At 36.7% G+C, this 13,828-nt stretch overlaps 1 non-coding gene across 1 annotated transcript; it reads left to right on the forward strand.

Moving 5' to 3' along the window:
• Positions 1-11,042: 11,042 nt before the first annotated feature.
• Positions 11,043-11,153, forward strand: LOC134666383 (U6 spliceosomal RNA). The gene has a single exon (XR_010098500.1). It is a non-coding gene; the product is annotated as a U6 spliceosomal RNA (small nuclear RNA).
• Positions 11,154-13,828: the final 2,675 nt, after the last annotated feature.

Below are 13,828 nucleotides of genomic sequence, written 5' to 3' on the forward strand. Positions count from 1 at the left end.
ATTAAATCAAAAGGCGCATTTGGGCCGTCGCAGAAAAAGCTTTAGAACTGACTCTAATCTTCTTCTTCCTCGCGTTATTCCGGCATTTTCCACGGCTCATGGGAGCCTGGGGTCCGCTTGACAACTAATCCCATGATTTGACGTAGAAGTTGTATGTGACTAGTTTTTACAAAAGCGACTGCCATCTGACCTTCCAACCCAGAGAAACTAGGCCTTATTGGGATTAGTCCGGTTTCCCCACGATACTCACCTTATCTTAGAACTGACTCTAATCACTTCACGAAATTGTCATAAGCCATGCCATGACTTGTCTAATCATTTTCGACGTTATTAGCATTATTAGCCATACCGATATTATACCGAAAATCTTATTAGCGTGTCATTGTACGGACACGCTAATAAGATTTTCTAACTCTAAGATTGACTAACATCGATTAATGTGCCGTAATTGAATATTACGTTCGCTACCTACTTTTGAGCTTTGTTGTGGTTACCAGGTCATTACGAATGTTTAGGCTAACGAGCCGGAAACAAACAGATAAACCGAGTTATTGATTTCAATTGCCAATCATGTTGGAGTACTTGTTGGATCAATATCATACTCGTACTATTTGCAATATATTATGTACTAGTATAAGTTTTTTTAGGTCGATGCCAGCAAAGTCATCAGGTCATCTCAGTCATCAGGTCATCACAGACAGATCCTCAATAGTTATTTGTTTACAAGGGGGCAACGTCGTGCTGATATTGATTGTCGAGTAAGCGAATGATTCCAAAATTGAACCACGAGCGTAGCGAGTGGTTCGAAAAATGGAATCTTGAGCGTTGCGAGGATTTTAAAGCACAACAAATTTTGCCCCCGAGTGAAACCCATACCTAAATTGTCTCCACACCAACCCAAAGAAAATATGAACTGTAATATACTCGTATCAAACAAAATCAAACCAAATCAAATTCAAATGAACGTCATTCAATATTTATCATTCAAAATTATCATCTAAAAGTCAATTCTATCAACTAACATTACGAAACAACTCAAAATGTGCATGTGATTAGTGATTATACTTTGCCCCCCAAGTGGATAAAATGCAACTTCCTTATCAGTTTTTGAACAATCAAGAGAGCCTTGATGCTGGTGTGGTGAAAATATATTTGGGGACCTTAATTTTACGTAAAATGTTTCGCACTGATATTTTGTTAGTAAGAGTGATGTTGTAGAAATAATACTTACCTACCGAAAACTTATTTAAGTCTTTTAGATGGACTATTACGAAAGTTATGGGTACTGTCTTGATTGATTGTGTTTACCCATCAACATTATATCGCAATTATTATAGTTAACCACTATTACTTTCCATTACATTCATTCGCGAATGTATTCGCATAAACTAACATACTAGATTACAGAATGAATGAACAAACCGCTATTTGCGGGTGGCAAAATATGGTACTAAACGCTTTGACAATCCGACCAAGTTAAAAAGTTCACTTCGGTATGAGTGTGCCAACGGATTTGAGAACTCTTTAATATATCAGAATACTAGAGCTTTTGCTATTACAATATATGGTGGCGCTGCTTCGAAGTGAAGAGGTATGTTTGTACAGGTAGAAAGCATTTTCTATTAATGACAACATGGCCGATAAATCGCCATTATAATCTGCATACGTGATTGATACCCAATGGTTAAGGGAAGGCTCTCTTTGGTTTTAGTAATGTGTAGCCGAGTTTGAACATTATTAGCCATTAATCCTTTAAAAGTACATATCTACTTAAGGTTTACTCGGGTAATTCCGAATGTTGAAAACTGTCGGATAATTCCGAAAAGAGACTTTTACTATGATGGAATTAAGGGTGATTTTCATCTGAATTTCGGAATTATCCGACATTCGGTATTACCCGAATACACCTTACATATCAATTATCATAATTAGGATTTTATAACTTACTAATTATTTAGGTCTGATGACGTGTTCCAATTATGATATGAATCAGTTACTAAAGTGCTCATATTAAGTACATTTCAAAAGCATGTAAGAGGATCAAAGTTTTTTTTTTCAAGCGATGTTTGGCATGGTTGGCAATGAGGGGCCCACAGATTACCAGTTCGCCGGACGATATTAGGCTGTCAGTTGTTCGGAACTGTCACCTTTTGCGTTTAACTGACATGCGGATATCGTTCATATCGTCCGACTGGTAATCAGGCCCCTTTAAAGAAGTTTTCCTTTAATAAACTTTTTTTTACTAGGTACCTAGGTATATTAAATTTGAATAAGATTATTAAATTTCAATAATAATATTATGTAAACCTGTGTTGTGTGCAATAAAGTGATTACTACTACTAGTACTACCTACTACTACCACTAAATCATTAGTTTTTTTACACTATATTACTTCACCTTAAGGTAAATAGAGTTGCCCAAAAATGTCAAATGCGCATACGCAATAGAGTCAGTAGGCGTGCCGTCACTACAATTTTGCGGATCGCTTTCTCGCCAATTTGTTGACGAACCCTGCCGAGTGAAACCACTGACGATATAATTGCTATTGTATCGAAAGTATTAATGGCTGTATGTATTTATATTAAACATGATCCGGGGAAAAACCAGATCAGAATACATGCATATTTACTCTACTGAATGTCATGAAACTACTTTGTGAATTTTATTAACACTGGTAATAAAGTAACTACAAAAGTAACTCAACTTATTATCTCACGTTTGACCGGCCATCCTTTAAACTTTAGGATGTACCATAGGCTTTTTTTATTTTAGATCTGTAACCACGGTGATGCAGATATAAATTACTCAGTTGGAATATACATGGACGAAGCTACGAGCACAGTACTAGCTGTACACACAGTACAATATAAAATTACTAGGTCACATCACAACATTAGAAGTCAATAAGTTAGTATATCATTTACGTAACCACCGATCTGATAAACCATTTATCCTGTTAGTTCCTACCATCGACGTATATTTCAGGACGGGCCTTACGGGTACTAAAATGGTACTAGTTCAGCGGTGCCACTCACGAATACGAGCCAATCGTGCAGTCTAATGCAACTAGTTGCGACCAATCGCGCGTGTGATGCGAACTCATCAACCAATCGCGTTGTAGCGGTGTCACAACGCTGCACTGGCCCCATTCTTATTGCCCGTAAGGCCTGTCCTGAGATATACGTCAATGGTTTCTACACATTGTAATTGTTATCGGGGCCAATCAAAGAAAACAATTAATTTCGACCAGCAACACATCTCGACGCGAGATAACGGTAACGAGATATCATAACACGACGTATTATGTGTATCCTATGTAGGTACAGTCAGCAGCAGAAGTCGCTATACACTCCAGGTGCTCAAAGAGAGGTAAACGTTTAAACTGTCAAAAAGTTGTTGACTGTCATGGTAGTATTTACTTGTGAGCGCTCAACGTGTCACAAATATGTTAACAGTCGCTATTCGTTAATTTCTACACTTACAACAAGTCATTGATACCTTAGCTGTCAAAAAACCAATGGTATCTAAGCGGTCAACGTGTCAAATATATCTGAACAATATGGAAAAATAGACTTTAAAGCATACAAGTATGGTCGAATATTGAATAAAAGATAGCCATGCTAATTTCAGGTTTGCGTTTTGACAATCATCGAAAGCAGTACAGTCTTGTCATCACATACATCTATCTCACGTTTTGCCCTTCAACCATTTGACAGGAGCCTCTCGGTCAACTTACTGCAAACTATTTCTTTTAACAGAATCGTCAAGACGAATGACACATAGCAAAAGCTAACTGAAGCCAAATTTAGAGCCAATTGTCAAGGCACGTCGTGGTCTCAGTAACAGGCGTTTGCTTTTCAAAGCAGAGACCGCGAGTTCAAATCTCAGTCGTACGCACCTAGAGATTATTCAACTTCTTGTTTTTTTTTTGGGTTTCATTTCTATCATTGATGTTGAAGGCTTATCATTGATGTTGAAGGCTTATTACAGAGTCGAGGACTACTTGACAGACAAACATGCATGGTCCAAACCAGAAACTGTAATAACGACAAGTAGCAATTAAAAATATTGTATTATGTGTAGAGTTAAAGGTGACTCAGCTCAGGTAAGAAAGCACATCAAATTGTATGAAAGCATCTCATAACAATCAGTCAGATTCATATAAGTAATATGTATTCTCATTTCTTTTATTGATTTTAATTTCTTTTCCTTTTGTAAGATTTGATATGTTTTCTGAAAGAGCTACGTATTTGTGATTTCATGTACATATATGTTTATTTTTTATATCAAATTCTATAAAGTTATGTACTCACTGAGTATAATTGCATGAATTCTATAGTAATTTAAATTGTATTTTTCTTAATTACTCGTAATGCATGTTAATTATAAGATGTAATAATGTTTTGAAAAGATGTGTCCCGCCGAGTTTGTTGCCGGTCCCATATTGGGATACCCTCCTCCAATTGAGGGGGGATTTAAATCTTCTCGGGGCAGAGGTGTACGGTTGGAGCCGGTAAAGGTTTATTTGACGTTCATAAGCGCATTGTAATATGCCTACTTGAATAAACTATTTTTTATCTTATCTTTATCTTATTTTTATTATTAAATTGTGTCTTCTGGTTTTATGTTAATTTCGCAGTAGTTTATATAATTTTTGAAGATAATGTCACATGTAGCGTAGGTATGTACGACTTTCTATCAGGACGTTGTATGTTTGAACCCGCAGTGGGCGTTACTTAGATTACTCCTGTGCGGAATGCCATTTGATATTTACTACTCAAAAATCACGTTTGTTGTATGGGAGCCCCACTTAAGTCTTTATTTTATTCTGTTTTTAGTATTTCTTGTTACTTATTATAGCGGCAACAGAAATACATAATTTGTGAGAATTTCAACTGTCTAGCTATCACGGTTCCTGAGATACAGCCTGGTGACAGACGGACGGACGGACGGATGGATGGACAGACGGACGGACAACAGAGTCTTAGTAATAGGGTCCCGTTTTACCCTTTGGGTACGGAACCCTAAAAATGCTGGTCTCTTCGAAAACTGACTAAATTAAATTAAAGGATATGAAAACAATGCATTTTATTAATTTCAGACATCATGTTTCATAGTAACATTTATTGCTTAAGACCTACACAATCGATATCTAAATAGAAATAGTCTTAGTTTTATTTTTCAAAACGTTCGGGGTTCGATTCCCGAGCTGAGTACACATTTTTTTTAATGTATGAATGCAGTTTTTCGTGTTACTAAAATCGATGACATGATTCCTAAGAAGAGATCGGTGTATATCTTATAGTATCAGATTTTCCCATACTGGCCGATCTAAATGGGCTACCCTGTATAGTATATTTTAGTACAATAAGTGGGCTAAATAAATATATTAACATAGGTATATAATATGATCAACGGTTTGGAAGAACAGCCGCATATGACAGTTAAAATAAAAAAACCGATCATTCTAGTAGAACCTACTTATTTATTGAATAAGTTTGACACTTAACGATAAAATACTTCTTTAAGAAAGGAGGTGTCAATTCGTAGTGCTACAGTATTTATTTTAAAGTTAAACAGATAAAATGTTGATGCTTAGTTACCATTGAAATAACAACTGCTTAGCAACTGGTGGCACCCTGGCTGCTGACGTACGTGATTGGCAGTGCGTGTAGGTATTAATGACAGCAGCTTGAATTTGATTGCTTAGTTACCACTGACTTTTTAACCGTTATTGTCATTGTGATTAAATAAGGGTGTATGTATTAAAGAAAAACTCAGAAGTTAAGGTATTTGTGACGAACTGAAAGCCTACGTGAAAATGACATCTTAGATGTCCTTATTTTTGTGACGACTGAAGTGTATATGTTTTCTTGGACACCTTGCCCGCTCAGGTATATCTGCTGCTGACTGTATTACACATTAGCTATTAGTTACTTTCTAGCTATTTCCGTTCTAACAATGGGCCAATCGATAGATCGATTAGACGATTAGTATTGACGGTGTAGGTATTAATTCTTTAAACCCCGCATAACTGTTGTAATTAATTTTGCACAAGTATAACCAAATGAAAGAAAAGATTCGGGTCTTGTCATACCAGAAGGTTAAGGAGTGGGCAGAGACCCGGACGAGTTGGAGATTGCTCCAGCGACAAGAGCACAGCTCTTATAATATAAAGAAGTTGAAGAATAACCCACCAGAGTTGACACAGTCAAATACAAAATGGTCCGGATGCCTACCACCACTGAATAGGGTGGGAAATGGTGGCTCCAAAGCTGACGTTATTATTTCTGTAGGTGGCTGGCATGAGGCACGCGCGTCGTCCTATCCAATCCTTAGCCCCCACTCGCACGGGAGCTTTTTCAACGCGCGTTAAAAAAACGCTTGAATCTGTCCGCACTCTAAATTCGATTTAACGACGACAACGACGAACGAAGTCGATAATCCAACAACGCCTGATAAAAAGCGCCACCGCTGTCGTGTGAATACATCCATGGTTATCAATTTGTGTCATTCAAACGCTTTATTAACGCGCGTTGAAAAAGATCCCGTGCGGATGGGGGCTTATGCCGGGGCCACTAACGGGAAACGTAGGAATTATTGCGATAAATCTTAAAGTTAGAATCTAGCCGTATATACTTAACACACACCATAAAGAAGAAAGTGAAACACATGCTAAAACTTACCATATGACCTTGAAGCTCCGTGCTAGTATTGGAAAATAGCTCTGATTAGTTTCAGTTTCTCCCCCACATGTCGCTATTAACCCGGATAGCGGCAGAGGCGGAAAATGCGCCGATTTCACGCTGCTACGATATGTAGGTAAAAAGCGGTATATCACGCATGAATCTACTAAATTTGTTTTACTAACTGTGGTAGACAACAATAATAAATAACCCTTGACTCGGGCCAGCATAAGTTTGATTGCCGATTACTCGTTATTGTCACACAGATGTTGAAGTAAAATACTAGGAACTCATAGTTGAGAGTAGGTAAATGTTTCGTGAATAAGCATATTTTATGTACTTATATAATGTTAGCAAATTTTTTTTCGCGTTTTCGGGGTTGCTCGCATAGCAAAAGTTGCTCAGTAGCCCAAGAAAGGTACGGTCGGCTAGTATGGCGGAATGGAAATAATTAGTAATAGCTGAACTATTCGGTGTATGGGACAGACAATAAATCTAGTGATTACGTCGACACATAATCCAAATAAATATATTACATTTAGGTATTTTAAAAAAAATGTAAAAATATAAAAAATCACAGAAAATTAGTAAAAAATATTAATAATTTTTTTTAAATTAATACTCATAGAGAAATATTTGATTTATAACATTAAGCATGAATCACACAAAAAATAATTATGTATCCTACATTTAAAGTAAGTAACCTACGGTTATTATTAAATTCAGTATATTTCCGTCCTCAAAAATGGTAATAGGCTATTTTTTCTCTAATTATTTCCAAATTATAATAAGTACAAGCGTTGCAATTTAATCGTACACTAAATAATACCGTATGGTGGGTTTTATGGGGTTGTGCTTTAATTTCCTGGTTAAAAATGGTAATAGATCAATATCATATGGGATTTTCGTTATGAGTTCTCGATCGTCGAATACTGTAAAAATCGGCTTGAAATATGATTCATAACACAAAAAACCATCAAAAACGTTATCGTTGCTTTAAAATTGCCGCGCACGAGCCAGCGAGCTAACGCGATTGGTCGTTGCATGGAGCGGGCGGCGGAACGATGAAACTTCCCCCCGCCCCGAGCGCGAATATTTAAAAAAGTATTTAGTATATTTACTATTTACTCGGTCAAGACATATGTACCAGTGAAATTAAAAAATATGGGAGACTAGATTCGAACTACTTATCAGCTTTAATCTGGGCAAGAGTGCTGTAAATAAGAAAGTAAATTTTATATAATTGCAGGCTTTCCGTCTTTGCGTGCGTGTTAAATTTAATACAATAATAGGCCAATTATATTGGGCTATTATACCGAAACACACATAATTTGATAGCAGAAAAAGACGCGAAATTAAAATTTTCTTAGGGATTTCAAATCTTCGCGCCTATAAGTTTAAACCATTTAAGGTTTCAATAGCGGTCATTTAAGTACCACCCCTCACCACTAAAATGTAATTATCAAAAACGACAGTTGCTAATGTTCCCCAAAGTAAGCATTTCTAGTTATTGCTGCAATACAGTGGTACCGGGCACCTTACGACGCAAGGCCGAGCAGGAATCGCAAACCTTAAAATATTTGCACTAATTAATTGAGTTAGGATTTTGTTAGTACTCTTTAATTGAATAGCAAAAAATATAAGTTAAGTATTAGAAATACCGTTTTTACTCGATTTTTAACTAAGTAACTATTGTTAAACTTATTTTTACCGTGTGGTGTCGGTTAAAATTTCACTAAGTAACATCATTTATTTTGGCGACTAGGGCAATAAAAGTCGACACCATAACCAACAAACCATAATAACAAACAACAAAAATTTGCAGTAATATTCCAAAACTCGACTGAACGCAAGCGCACCCGAACATGGAATGACTGACTAAAATGGCGGTCCAAGTGTGCCACTCCCCTGACTCAGAGTCCTGTCATAAAACGTAAGGCCGTGGTATTCGTCAGGGGGTAGCTGAGCGGCGAGCGGTGAATGCAGGTAGCAATAAGGTGTTCAGTTAATGATTTTATAATTTGAAATGACTTCGTTTCCAATGTAGAAATAATCAAACAGACTTTAGAAGCATTTAATATTTTATTTGTGGCCGTATAAATTATGTTTTGTAAATTAACTACAATTGTTCATATTTGTGGATAAAACAATATACATATATTTACTATATAATTCATACTAAATTAACATTAAATAAATACATTATTTTTGACATAAAAATACATTGCGCGTATTTAGCTACTTAGCAAGCACTTTGTTTGATTACGATACCTGCAAGCAAGTAGTAAGTCTATGGCTCCATCCTATCCTGTACCACGATATACAAGCGATAACATTTTTGCGACAGTTTTGTATAGATAATGGGTTTGTCGCTAGAAAATTACGATATCGAGATAAAAGTCAGGTCTATGAGGGCTATTGAAACCTATAATGGTTTTTACATACATGTTTTAAATTTGCCGCGCTTTTTCAAGTCTTGCTGATTCACTATAGAATAGTAATCGAATTGGTTCAGATTTAACGTTCAATGCATATATTGCATATAAATAACATAATTTTGGACTAAGTACATACCTACATGACATCAGGCTATGGTTTGGCGCACCGTGTTACGCGCGCGCGCTAATGTGTTACGGCTGTTAAGTGGAGTCCAGACGGGATGATTAAATCGACCGATTTGATCAGAAATGAAATTGGGGTCAATCTCCAAATTAAGCAACAATTAAACAACTGTACCGATATTTGGAACCTCAGAATAATATTGAGAGTAGAGATGCACCGGATAGTGACATTAGTGACCCACTATCCGGCCGAATACCGGATATTAACTTTGCTAGATTTCAGAGTAAACAAATTGGATTTAAGAAACAGTCACGGTCATATTGTACTTACTCGTTTATTATTTCAAAACAATTTAAAAATCCACATCCACTCACTTGCACGCGTAGGTACCTACTCATTTCGAACATAGAAATGAGTCCGCGCCAACGTTCACCACGAAACAGGTTAAAACCTGCACAATGCGCACCTAAAAACCGAAATGTAGGTATTGTTCCGCCGGCCGATGGTCAGGCCGAATACCCGGTATCCGACCAAACAACTATCCATTGCATCTCAAATTGAGAGTGGCAACACTGTCGTAGGTCGTATTGCTCCTTTCTAGCATATACGTCCCTCGCTCCTACACTCCCACCACACAGGCAGGTTGCTTTGTCAGTTATTCAAGGCAAATTTTCAAGTCATTGGCTTGCTGTTTTTCCATCTAGAAGGTCGTGAAGCTAAATTACTGGTGAGTTTTTGAATTTGTACCTCAGTTTAGCTGACTATATTGAAATAGTTATTTATTTTACAAGGGGGCAAAGTTATTGTTTAACCGCTCGCGCTAATATTGCGAGTATCAATATTCGAAACATGGAATCTTGAGCGTTGCGAGGGTTTCAAAGCACGAGGGTTAAACAAAATTTGCCCCAATTGAAACACAAAATCTTTCACTACATCAACCTGAAGCAAATATTAAATGTAATAATCAAATACAAATGAATGTTATTAAATATTTATCATCCAAAATCATGATTTAAAAGTCAATTCTACCAGCAAACATAACAAAACAACTCAAAATTTGCATTTGATTACTTTGCCTCACTTGTGATTAAAATGTAAGTTTGCTCTTAGTTTTTGAAGTGCAAAGTAAGCCTTTCCGAGCTGGTGTGGTGAAAAACAGTTTCTAACGGCTTATGCCATGATATGACGTGAAAGTGTTTTCAAAGGCTGCCTGCGTGCACCGTGGCTATGCCAATGAAAATACTGAAGTACATATCTTTAAAAACACATCGAGTTAGTAAAGCGTGCACGTGTTACCATTACATACTACATGAAGTCTCTTCTGAGTCTTGTTAGTTTAAATCTTTCTGTGTGTATAATAAGGTTTGAAATTTGAATACTTAAATGGTGAATGGCATACCCTTCAGTTTTCAAGTGATTTGTGTTTTCGAATACGAATGGTACGGCTAGTTAATACGCGTTACGTAGAACCTACGTATTAAGGTAGACTATGATATGGCGAGGAGGTTTCATCTGTCTAAGTATCTATCAGCAATTTGTCTTTTTATCCCGTTCAGGGTTAGTATAATATAGCAGAATGTGACATCCTGCGGATAAAGGTACCTTATGGCGATTGGCGCTTACGCTATTATTAACGCCGCTCCAATATTATTGCAACGCTATGCGGCATAAGATAAGCGCCAGCCGCCATAAGGTACCTTTATTGCGGGACGTCACAAATAAACTTTTAGTAATAAAAGTGCTGATAAAAAGAGATACAAGGTAACGAACAAACCTACATCCCATTGTGGGTTAGTACTTCGGCAATTCATAATTCATATACTTAAATTTGACTAGAAACAGAGAGAGATTAGCATGGCTCTGCGCAAGAATGACATACGAAATCGTGAAATATTTCACTCTTTATCTACCTACTTATTTCTTTTCAACTAGATGTTTGATTTTGAATAAAATATTGGTAAAAATGTAGGTAGGTACTTAAATAAATAATTTAGCAGGTACTTACTTACCTATAGCTTAAAAGATTAAGGAAAAGAACTTTTGCATGTAGTTGTTATTTTGGATTTAATTACACTTCACATATATATAATTTTTTATCTAAGTCTTTATTTAACATCTATAAAAATATGATCAAATTTTTAGGTAGGATATCCACAACGCAGGCTTCGTCAGGTGGTCACAAATGCAAATCATATATATAAAATCGAAAAACCAGAACGGGATAAAAAACGAGGGAAGAAGAGAGATGGCACCTTACAAATTTCTAAAAAAGTTTTTGACACGTTTCACGAATAAGACGCACGTATGATAAGAAAAAGCTGTTCTAATCTATTATCTAAATATGAGAATATAACTAGAGCATAAAAACTATCGCTTTCGATGCGTATTTAACTTACAATAAGCAAAAGAAATTTTCATAACATTCTTCATTTTACGACTATCGGCCATTTTCGGAAACTCTGTTGGTTTCGTTTCGATCTTCAAATAACCAAAATTATGTTTGTTATGTTGGTATGCAGTGATTTCGGCTTTTTTTACTCGAAGTAAAATAAAAAGTGCTGTCAATGTCAACCTTCGTAGCCCCCATACGAATGACTTCTGTCATATTACTAATAATTTGCATTTCGTTGTTTTAAATTTCTTTTCGAGTTATATTATTCAGATGACTTTTATGGCTTCGGCAACCATTGCCATTCGTCCGGGGAACGGGCTGCCGAGAAAGCCCAAAAATAAAAAGTTGATACGTTAATATGAAGTCCATCAGTTCAAGGGATGACTTTAGAGATATAATCAATTCGGGAATTGTTTTCTCGCGTAATAAGATACGACTCGACCAGGTAAGATTTTTCTTCTTGCTGAAAGTCACCATCAGATATATCGGAGCGGATGAGGTATTCACAAATATCTGAACCATGTAAATTATGTATAATGTAATCAAAATGTATGTTCAGATATTTTTGAGCGACCTTGGTGGCTACGATATATATCTAATGGCGACTACACATTCATAAAGCAAATGTACAGTCAGTATGAAATAGATAGTGACGGCTAAAGTAGCCAAATATATCGTAATATAACTTTGTTGCCATAGAAATAATAAAAATGTGTTCCGATATATTTGGGTATTGGAGAGACCAAAGCGGCTGAGCTTCCGTGGCTCGGACACAAAGAGAATGGGAGAGGATCGTGCCGAGAGCGTACTTGGGACAACGAAGTGGGAGACAGCCGATGGACGTCCTAGGTACCGCTGAAACGACGTAGTTGCTCTAGACCTGCCCAACCTCCGCCATGCTGACTGGCGAGAGCTATCGCAAGACCGAGAAACATGGCGTGATCTGGAGTCGGAGGCCAGGACTCACTTTGGGTCGTTGCATCACCGTAGCCGTAGTAAGTAATGTTAATATCCAGAAAGGGAAATGGGGACTACGTTTGTATGAAAAGGCGATTATCGATTTATGGGCGGTGATCGTCCATATTATTCTTAAGGCGGAAATTAATCTAATGAACGTTTTGGAACTAGGCTTATAAAAATAAAGAATAATTTTATGTTGAAACAAGTTGTTATAAATGTGACGTCCCACAGGTAAACGTACCTTATGGTGGTTGGCGCTTACGCTATTATTCGTTAATAATAGCATCGCTCCAATATTATTGCGGCGCTATGCGACGTAATCGGCAGCCGCCATAAAGTACCTTTTGCCGTGGAACGTCACAAATACCTACGTAGATGAAAAGATACAATCTTGCCTTTTATTCATCAAATCACATCATTTTTTGAGAAATTTGCGAATTAAGTCATCCAAGTAACGACTACAATTAAATAAGAAATGGGATATCACAGTTATAAACCCTGGCAAGGTTGCATATATATCCAACCCTGTCTGACTGTGTTATTAATTATTATGTACATAGTAATGTCGGCAGTTAAATAAACATAAGATAAACTCTATATTTCATTTACGCGAGCGGAGCCGCGGGCCCGTCTAGTTTATAGATATGTGTATATTATATATTTCGTCGTCTAGTACCCACAACACAAGCCTTATTGAGCTTACTGTGGGACTAGGTCAATCTGTGTAAAATTGTCCTTTAGTATTTATTTATTTATTTAATGGCATATATACCTATGTTAATTATACAAAATGTACCTATCAAATTGTATACTTTACTAAATATCTCTCTCCTCATTGGTGTTACAATAAAGGGTGTACTACATTTATAATATAATTATATTACATACACATAATAAGTATATCATAGGATATGTATAATCACATTGGTTTGGCGTCTTCCCACCACCAGGCGATAACAAACATGCTTCAATATTGTTCTTAGGTTCCGAATATCGGTACAGCTGTTTAATGACAGCGTTTACACAAAAATAAAACGCTAATTAAATAACTTACCATATTCGGAACTACAGATGCAACGGATAGTTGTTTGGCCGCATACAGGATACCGGATATACGGCCTGACCATAGGCCGAATATTCGGTATTCGGGCGCCGAATATTCGGCCGGCGGAAATATACCTACATTCCGATTTTTCAGGTGAGCATTGTGGAAGTTTTGCCCTGTTTC

The sequence above is a fragment of the Cydia fagiglandana genome, chromosome 7 (assembly GCF_963556715.1).
Source record: "Cydia fagiglandana chromosome 7, ilCydFagi1.1, whole genome shotgun sequence".
Classification (NCBI taxonomy): Eukaryota; Metazoa; Arthropoda; class Insecta; order Lepidoptera; family Tortricidae; genus Cydia; species Cydia fagiglandana.